Here is a 10,548-nt window from a genome sequence, read left to right on the forward strand (position 1 = left end):
GTCTTTGGGTAGTGTAGTACTAGGTATGTCTTTATGTTCCAAATAAAATATTTTTGGTAGTGGTAAGACATGCAATCCATTCTTCAAGCTTCTGGTAGTGCATTTTTGAACTACTGACAATTTTTATGGTTATGCTAATAAGTTTTAGAAGAAGTCATCATTCAAGTAATTCCCCTTTGTGGAGATGCCATGTTCATGTTAGATTGGCCTAGCTGAAAGTTAGTGGTGACATCTGAAAAAGACTAGAAATGCTCAGTTATCTGAAATCCTTTGGGAACAGCTTCTCAGGTTATCCATCCCCTACAACTGTAAAGCGAGAATTTTGACACAGTCTCAGCTCTGAGCACTTGGTTGTGCCCTCAGTCACTAATTTCCTGTGTGCCCGAGCTACACTGAACCTCAGACTACTCAACATGCTCCCAGAGAATCTTATCTCAAGTATGAACTCCATATTGTCCTCCACAGCAACTGAGGCTGAAATATGTCATCATCACCCCCAGCCCCCTGCAGCCACATCAACTTTGATCAACTCAGCTCTCTGACACACTTGGAGCCTTTATATGAAAAAGAACAAAATGCTCAGTGACCAAAAAACATATAGAGTGCATTTGCTGAAAATAGTAGCTGTCAAGAATCATGGACTGCTGGAAGGTTGATCACCCATAAACTTATTCTCAGAATTAAATAATCCACAGCAGAGCCCTGGGGTCAGCTCTGCTGTTTTTGGCACAGGAGGGAAGCAGTCTGCTCTGCTATGCTAATAGCATTTGCCATCATTCTCATGGTGTTTTTAATGTTGCACATGTTTAACATCAGCTGGGAATTTTCTTTATGTCAAACAAAAAACCTGAGAAGTAGCGCTTTTCCCTTCTGGAGTACAGTGGGCTGAAGATACATACGCCAGACATCTGTTTGATGCCATACACCCGTTTGCTATGTCCCTCAGTTTTCTCTGCTGATTTAGAGATTTGTCTCTCAGCTGCTTCCAGACATGAACTGTGACCTAAGGAATCCTAAGAGTGAATTTGAAGAAAAAAAACCCAAGTCCTCAATTAATAAATCTCACAGGAAAAAAAGGTGGAATATGGCATATGAATACAATAACATAAATCAAACATATATGTTATACAGCTTCTATAAACTTAATGAAAAGGAAATTCTGGATTTAGATTCTGGTAGCTTTAAATAGGCAAGAAGCAGATTACGAGATAAATCTTCAGATGTTAAAAGCTGCAAATAATGGAGAAACTTGGAGTACCTTCAGGTTGTAAACTTAGCATGAAGGTATGAATACCAGAGGAATTCTTTCTTTTACTGGCTATTAATTAATCTAAAAAAAGCATGGTGACAATTTCCCGTATCACTCTGCTTCTAGATGGACTGCAACTAACTTCTGACCTAGCTGTTACATTTTTTTGTTCTCCCACCCAATCTGATCTTGCTTTATAGTTATAGATGTGAAATACAGAGATTTAGTCTGTGATTTAATCTCTTAGATACTGTTATTTCTGTATCTCTTATTTGTGAAGAAACTGCTGAAACAAAAATGTTTCTAAATTCATTTTTCCTATTTCTGTCAACTTTTCCATCATTTATGCCAAGTACAAGTTTTTACTGTAGTGAAACATTTACATGTACGATCTGTGTCTCTTGTCCTGTGCAGCAGAATTTGAGGAGAGGGAATGTCTCTGACAAGAGAATACTGGATTTTCATGTGAAAACCAAGATTTTTCAGCCTCTGATTAACAGAGATGATGTTCTGTACTGTCAGTTTCTGTGTCTGTTTCTATTTTATCAAATTTCACCTACATACTTGGGTAGGTAAATTTGAATCTACTGACAGTTTCATTTATCAGATGAGAATCTTATAGGTTACATGCAACAGGTAGAAAAATATATGTTTTTGTGAAGATCTGATTTAATTATTTTTCTGTCACTGGTTTGTAAATATTTTGAATGAAGTATCAGCTGTTTAAATGCCAACAGTGCTTCCATTCTTTTCCTTTCTACAGTTGTATGAATAACAGACAGAAATGTGGTCTCAATATTTCTTCTTTTTTAGCAGCACTTTGGTGATTTCGAGGAAAAAAGTAAACCCACTCATTCTGGTGTTTTTCTGAGAATTTTTTCTGATTTATGTTTTCCCTTTGTCCTGTTGAAGCTTTGACCTTTTTATGGTTTATGTTTTCATTAATAAACTGGCAAAGGGTGCTGATGATATAAAATCTTCCCCTGTCAGAAACAGATGAATGATTGATTGAGAACAGAGATAACTGGGTTAGAAAAGATGATAACAGACTAAGCTGTAGTAAGTAATCTAAAATTCTGAACTGACTGTGAGAAACTGAGTGGTGAGATTTGGAGAAGATAAAGAAAAATGCTAAAGATAAAAGAGGTACTCTAAAAGCCTTCTAATAGGAAAAGAGTCCCTTTGCACATTGCTTTTGCCGATAGATGTCACTGTGAATAAGGCAATGGTCACCTGCCCACTGACATGACATCCTGAATGAGACCCACTCTGTCCTGAAGGCTCAGCCTGTGAAAGAAGAGTATGCAATATAACTCATGTATTAGGGATGTGCTGTTGATAGTGATTTTCTTCCTTCCTTAGAAGTGAAACGAGATTGTGAAAAAAAAAAAATCTGCAGAACAAAAGATACTCAGATTAAGAAAAAAACATATTTAGGTGAACCTGTGCATTTAAATGCTCCCCTGTTTTCCACAAGCAATCACTGTTAAATAGTTTCACACATGCCTAAAGCCACATGCCAGAAACAACCATCATAGGAGCAAGGTAAATTTTTCTGTGTTTTCTTCCATCTGGAAGTTTCCCCAGGCATTAAAGAAAAAACAAATCAAAGTAATTTGTGTGCAGGGAGCATGGATGGTGCACTGCCACATCAGCACTACCAACCAGGCTCTGTAGGTCTGGCACATTCTGGCTTAGCTGGACATCCCTGTGCCCATGGAAAGCCACTGGGCAAATCATGGGCAGCAGGGCAGGCTATGCCAGTGCCTTAAATTCTGGCTGCAAGCTCTGAGCAAAGACAAATTCACACATACAGTAAATACAGCTGAGCATAGATAATCATCATTAACCAGTCATGGGTTTTTTTAAAGGGTTCAGTGAAGATTCATATGGAAAATCTGATCAATTATTTAAACCAGATTCTGCTTCAGTTTTCTGAGTCAGGTGAATGGTGGTGCTCATTTCAGCCGTGGAGCCACTGTCACCTCACTCTCTGTGTGAGGTTCCAGAAAGGGCTTCTCTACCTGTCTCTCTCAGTCATGAGATACTTAAGTATCCCTGTAAGGACTCAAGGCAGGCTCCTTGGTTCACACAAGCACACTGTAAATGTGAATGTAAATGTGAGTTAAAAGAGCTTTTTGGTATTTCAAAAGTCACATCAGTCAGCTGAAGGCCCTGTTGTCTGGAAAAAAGGAAAGATTGCACCCATTTTTTAAAAGGGTAGAAAGGAGCACCCCAGGAATTACTGACCTATCAGCCTCACCTCTGTTCTGGAAAGATCATAGAAGAGATCCTCTTAGAAGCTTTGCTAAGGCATAGGGAGGACAGGGAGGCAATTTGAGATGTCCAGCATGGCTTCACCAAGGGCAAATCCTGCCTCACTAAACTAGTGGTCTCCCAGGTTGAAGTGACTATATCAGTGAACTAGGGAGAGCCATGCGTGTCATTCAAGTGGGCTTCTGTAAGACCTTTGCCACAGTCCCCCACAACACCCTTCACTCCAAATTGGAGAGGGATTGATGGGATGGGTAGACTGTTCAGCGGATGAAAAAGAAGCCACATATCATGCAGAGGTATTGGTCAATGGCCGAATATCCCGATGGACATCGGTGACAAGTGGTGTTCCTCAGGTGTCTATACTGGGACCAGTACTGTTTAGTGTCTTCAGCAATGTCACAAACAGTGGCATCAAGTGCACCCTCAGTAAGTTTATGAATGACACCAAGCTGAGTGGTGCAGTTGGCACAGCTGTAGGATGGGATGCCACCCCGAGGGACCTGAAGAAGCTGAAGAAGTAGACCCATAGGAATCTCATGAGGCTCAGTAGGATCAAGTGCAAGGTGCTGCACCTGTGTCAGGGCAACCCTTGGTATCAATGCAGGCTGGGGGATGAACAGATTGAGAGCAGCCTGGACAAGAATGATTTAGGGGTCCTGATAGATGAGAGGCTGGACATGAGCTGGCAATGTGCACCCACAGCCCAGAAAGCCAAATGTGTCTTCGGCTGCATCTCTTTGTTTAATTTATTTGCATAACTGTCATTTTTACTGCTTTGGATTTCCTCCTTCGTGTCAGCATACAGAAGATATACACAGCCTACATGGCCCCCACCTCTGGGTTATGGCAATCAGGATGTAATCTAGTAATCTACCCCTGCAGTGCAGCCATGGCCAAGTGGGAACACCCATGGTATCAGAGCTGAACAGCTCTGAACTTGGGTAAACATGCTGCTTAGGTGTGATATTGCATAAATAATACAGAAGTCTCATGATTGTGCATCACTTTTCCCTAATAACTAATGCATTGCATCCCAACATTGTGTTCAGAGGTGCTTTGTGTTCAGAAATGCTTGTAGAGGCATTCACACTAAATTCCTGCCAAACTGGGTTGAGATTAAAAAACAAAAAAACAAAAAACCAAAAAAACTAAACTAAGGACTTTCTCCTGCACCTTGCATCCAGTAATTCATGCAGGAGGAAAACATAACTGACTGAGCAGCTTTTTATTGAAATAGAGAAAGCTCCATTTAGTTTTCTGAAAGGTGTGTATTCCTGTTTAGTTGTGCTTTACATACTGTTATTTATATGTCTGTAGTGAAATCATTTTCTTTTATGGCTTAAGGCTCTTTAGAATCAGTAGCCATACCAGCCTGGGACAACTTCAGCTGCACATCTTTGAGTGCTAAGATGTGCTTCACTTCTAGTACCTAGCACTTTTCCCTAGCACTGTGGTAGGCATTGAACACACATGAGCTAATGCTTCTCACTGGCACTAAGTGTTACTTTTCTCATTTGGCTGTGGAAAATCTATCTAAGCCAAGAATAAAAGCACTAGCCAAAAGAGATGCTAGATGGCTAAATAACTATATTTAGTTGTATATTCTTGTTTGTTGACACTGTTTTTTGAGTTTGCAGCAAGGCATGAAATCACACTCACCTTGTAAGTACTACCAAGTTACATCAGTATTTTTACTGACAAAAAACCCCATTTTTAATGGTTCCTGTTAAAAAACAGTGTAGCTGTTTTTTGTAGCTGTTTCAAAGGCTGCCCCTCAGGGCTCTTGCAGAGGAAACAGGGATGCCTCAGGCTTAGCAGGGAAGAGCCACCTACTTCTTGAATTAATATGCTAGCTACCAACACCCCCTGCTTTTCCAGAGGGGAATCAAGCATGTCTGCTGTGCCTTGCAGGGAACTTATTATCTGTGCCTCTCAGGGTAAATAAAACAAGTCACGACTCACTTTCTGGTCTTGGAATAAGGGCCATAACATGTCCTGAGTTTGTGCAGCTGAACTTTCTGCATATTTTATTCCATACAATCTATTTGAAACCATCATCTCACTCGGTTTAGTGAATTTAGGCTCTCTTGCAGAGAGCTGTTGCTGATATTAGCTAAAACCACACTAGGGAGCTTCCACTTGACCATGGCCAAAACCTTCCTTCTCCTTGTTGGTATGGGCACAACTAACATTTCTGAAATGTGCTCAGGGTGACACATACAGCAGTGTGATCCAGGGCTTTACCACCCCCTCTCTTCTTTCTAAATCCCCCTGGAGTGGTTGTGTGACACCTTGTCCCCAGTCTGGACACTTGGGTCTCTACAAGCTGGCTGCTGTGTGAGCCCCACTGCACATGGCATTCCTGCACAACAGTGGTATTTAAATGTCTAATAAATGAGAGAGGCAGCCTGGTGTCTGCTTTCTGGAGTTCTCTACTGAATTTAGCCACTGGCATTCATCCTAAGTTTCATTACAGGTGCCAAATGCATCTTCTGGAACCTGTTGTACATTTTCTTGTGCCTTTCCTTATTTGCAAAATGGTGCATTTATGCTTGTTCCATTCACTGTTGTCTTGCATGTGGTCATCATGTTGTCTTTCAGCAGAAATTCCAGATTTTTCTGACTTTTGTGTCACAGAATCCAGCACTTACATGAATGCTGTTTACCCACTGTCTTTGGTAGGTATGCAGTCAAACTAGAACCAGCTGGTCCTGTGCTCTGAGCCAGGAGCATGAGGCTGAGACCAAGGATTAGAAATTGAGTCCCCTCTTCTTTATCTTTGGGCAAAAGTTTGCAGCATGGAAAACTGGATATGTAGAGGGAGGTGACTATATGCCAGGACAGGTCACATACCTGTTTTAGAGAGAGCCCTGAAAGGTATTTTTACAATGCTGTGTTTTAATGGTAGGTCTGCTCTAGGGGACTGAGCCAGGTCTAGGATGGGAGCTTTTTGCAGAAATTAATTTCTGTTCCTAACTTTGCCCCACTTTTCTTTGTGGCTTTGCAGGAGTCACATTATGTCAGTACTTTCAGACAGATACTTAACTCCTTTTTTAGCCATTTAAAAGAAGCTTTTAATTTCCTTGAAATACTGACTACCTAGAAGATCTCCCATTTAACAGAAGCTCCAGCTCTATGGATCACTTCTGTTGTGGTATTTAGAGATTTTAAGGCATAACCTTTAAGAACAAGAGCTCAGGAGTAGCTGCTGAGTCTTATTATTAGTCTAACCATCTCATTGTAATAACTATATTCTTGTATATTTGCAGATATACAGAAGAACATGAGTAAGAGCACAATATATCTCACAGCCTTCACTACAATTAAGTCTTCATATGTAGTCCTTTATAATTTTAATACTGTTCTGTTGAATAATTTATTTTAATTCCATCTATGTTCCTTTCACAACTGACACAACTTGCTGTAGTATCACAGAAATGAGATTTCAGAAGTATATCTAGAGCTTGATCTCCTGTACATAAGGGTCTGGTCTTGCAACTGCTTGAGCCAAGTATCTGTTCTCCACCTCTCTCTCATCAATCAGATATCCTCGAATGAGTTAAAATGTCAGTTGAGGAAAGAAATATGTCTAGAGCAAATGCTTGGAAGCAGAGCTAAAAGATCACAGGATAGGAGAGCAACATTCATGCCAGGGGAACCTAGGAGGCGAAGCAGGGTACAGTGAGTGAAATAGGAAACAATTCTGTAGGTCTTGGCGGAGCTTTCCTTTGCAATAGTTATCTAAAGCTGTCTGGAGGCTTTCCCTGGAGCCTTTCTCTCTCTTGACCCAATAACATAAGAATTCATGCTAGAAGCTTCCTTGTGGGATATGTAAAAGAAATGCAAACCACCAGGTTGTTGGCTGACAGCCTTGGGAAATCCTGCCTTAATGTTAACCCTGCAGGACTTGTTTAAGGGCTAAAAGCACTCAGAATAGCTGGACGGTGGCTGCTTCAGGCATTTCTCTTAAATACGTGCATTTTTACAGAGAGAAGACACAAGGATCCATTGGACAATAACTCCAAAACATGTAGCAGAAACAACTTGTATGATTCCATGAAGATAATTAAGAATAAAGGGTCTTGAGAGGCTGTTAGACTACACTTCACAGTGGCGCAGATCAATGCAAGAGCACACAGTTTGGTGAGGGACAGAGGGGACATGGAGATCTGGCCTCCCCTGAGGAGTGCAGGGAAGCCCAATCACACGCACAGAGAGGGCTGTGGATGTCCCCTCCTTGCTCTTCCTCACGGGGAACCTCCTGATAACACAGGGGTGGTTCTGTTGTATCAGTTGCTGACAGCTTTTTGCGCCACTACTACCAAATCTGTCCTAACACATTTTTAAAGGGTAAATCTAAACATTTCCTGATGTCACGTTGCAGGGGTGCCAAGGGTTAGTATTTCCTTATCATGAGGAAGCAGTTTGGTTTCAAGGGACAGCCCAGATGACCAGATTGTCCCAGGCCTCAGCTGTCTCCTGGTTAACACCCTCCAGCTGGAGGATCGAGCTTACAGCAGGGTAGAAGAAGGTACGATCTGAGTACCATTTCTAAAAGCATTGGCAGTGCATGTCTTGGTCTTTTATATCAGAATCACAGAATCATTTAGGTTGGAAAAGTCCTCTAAGACCAGCAAGTCCAACCATTAGCGATTCACATTATTGCATTGCTCTGGATGTTGAATGTCCCAAATTCACCTAAAATTTAATTGCATTAGTCATGCCAGACTTTTGCAGTATTTTGGCGCCATTCGCTTTTTTTATCCTGTTCGGCTGAGGTCAACGAGCAGTTTGCTAAAGACTCCAGTGGCAATAAGAGCAGGCCAAATCACCAGCACACATCAAATCTGTGGTCTCAGAAAAGCACGTCCTTGTGCCACTGGGTTTTCTGTGAACTGGTGCTTTTGTGACCAAAGGGTCAAATATGGTGCTTAGGAAACCATCTCACTTGGTGCTGAGAAAGTCAGCACTGGTCCCACAGGGTGGGCCCAGCAGGCTCAGCTGTGGCTGAATTCAGTGGTGTGGGCCTGGCCCGGGTCACCATGGCTGTGTGGGAGAGTTTTGGCAGATACCTGCTGCTCCCCTGCCCTGCTGTGTCTGGTCTGGGGCTTTTCCCAGCTCAGTCTTAGTTTTGCACCCTGGTGTGTGCATGTGTATGAGAAAATTAAGCAGAAGCTACACATCGCCCAACACAAGAAATATCAGAGACATAATGGATATCCTTGGAAGTGTTCAAGGCCATGTTGCATGGGGCTCTGAGCAAGCTGGTCTAGTGGAAAGTGTCCCTGGCCGTGGCAGGGGGTTTCGAAATAGATCATCTTTACTATCTGTTCCAACCCAGGCCATTCTATGATTCTATGATTCTAAGATATTCCAGCTTCTAGAGTTCCCAGATTTATCAAATGTGAGCAGTAGCTCTCCAAAATAAAAATGGGAGGTGAAGGTAATGGATATCTCAAGGGTGATCATCAGGTGTCAATAGATTGGTGGTGAGGGAAGTGCTCATTTCAGGCTGCAGTCCTTACAGTGTGATCTCTTGGTTACATTAGAGCATTACAAAAGACTTAATGACTTAAACAGTAAAAAAAAAAAAAAAAAAAAAAAAAAGGAAAAAAAAAAAAAAAAGCATCTGAACTCTCTGCTAATGCAGAAAAACTTCAATAAGGCCTGCAAGAAAGCTAAAATGCATCACCATAACATAGGCAGCCATATACCTGGAATCCTGGTGGTATTTTTCCAGATCCTTGCTTTGCCTCGCCCATTCAAATTACTGCACTGGGTGATCTTCCTTTCCACCTCTTTTATATTGCCAGTAAGCCCTATTAGATGTCAATATAGTGATAGCTCTATGTCCTAAACTGCAATCCTGTTTGTATTTTATCTTTTTTTGCTATTAAGATAAGAGAACTCTCCTACCCAGCTAGTTGAAGTCTGGACATTTTGTGAAATTAACTTGCCTTTCCTTGATCAAGTTAAGGACATTTCCTTTTCCTTACTATTTCCTAGCCTCTCAATCACTTATTCATTTTCTGTCATCATAATCAGATCTATTCGATTTTCAAAATTGTTTCTACTTAATGTTTTCACTTATATTTTATTAAAAGTAATTTCTGAAGGAGTTACACTAAAGGATGAAGCGTGAAGTCGTTGTGTTATGAAATGAACTTGAGACAAACCAGGTGCAGCTGCCTACTTCCTGTCACCCTTGTGCACACATGCAAAGGTCTTCAACTCATTGAAATCGCAGCTTTGCAGCTTGGGTCCACTCTAAATCTGAGAAATTACAGGACATAGCTATTTAGAGACATTTGAAAGGTGTTCTAAATGAAACAGTTTTGTATGGAAAGCTGTTGCTCTGCCTAACAGATTTGTTCCTATTGCTCAGTGGTGATCTCTTTGTGGCTTGTGATCTCTTTGCAAAGTTTAATTTTTTTGCCATCATAAGGGAGGTAATTGCTTTGAAACCAGCCAAAGTGATGTACCTGTGTCCCTGTTCCCTTTTTTTTCCCACAAGCACCATCAGCTTTTTTTCTGAAGAACTTAGAGGAGTGAAAATGATTATTCTTTGGTTCATGACAGTTAAAGGGATGATACTGCTGCACTAAGGCAGAGTAAAGCGCTGTGGTTTCAGGATTGCTCATAAAGAACATATCCGTTACCAGAGAGAATTATGGGCCTCTTCATAACTGTTTTTGTTATGTTTTCTTATGAACAGGAAGAGGTATTTTACTAGTTTTGCTTAATAAGGTAATAGGATGAGGATTGCAGGAATATCTGACAATGTTACTTGCCTGCCTTATAATTAGCATAGAAGTGGAGAATGTTTATGAATACTGAATTCCTCACTCCCATGTTCATGGATGAGCTCCCATTTTGTTCATGATTCTGCATCAGAGATTGATATCATTAGGAAAATACACTTTTTTGACTAAAGAGAGATTTTCCTTCATCAAGGTGGAGGTCTAAGGCTAAGCTGAAGTACTGCATTTTAGCTGCTATGTGCTTATCTGCTGTTTGTGCTC

Source organism: Motacilla alba, chromosome 2, assembly GCF_015832195.1.
Source record: "Motacilla alba alba isolate MOTALB_02 chromosome 2, Motacilla_alba_V1.0_pri, whole genome shotgun sequence".
In the NCBI taxonomy this organism is placed as follows: Eukaryota; Metazoa; Chordata; class Aves; order Passeriformes; family Motacillidae; genus Motacilla; species Motacilla alba.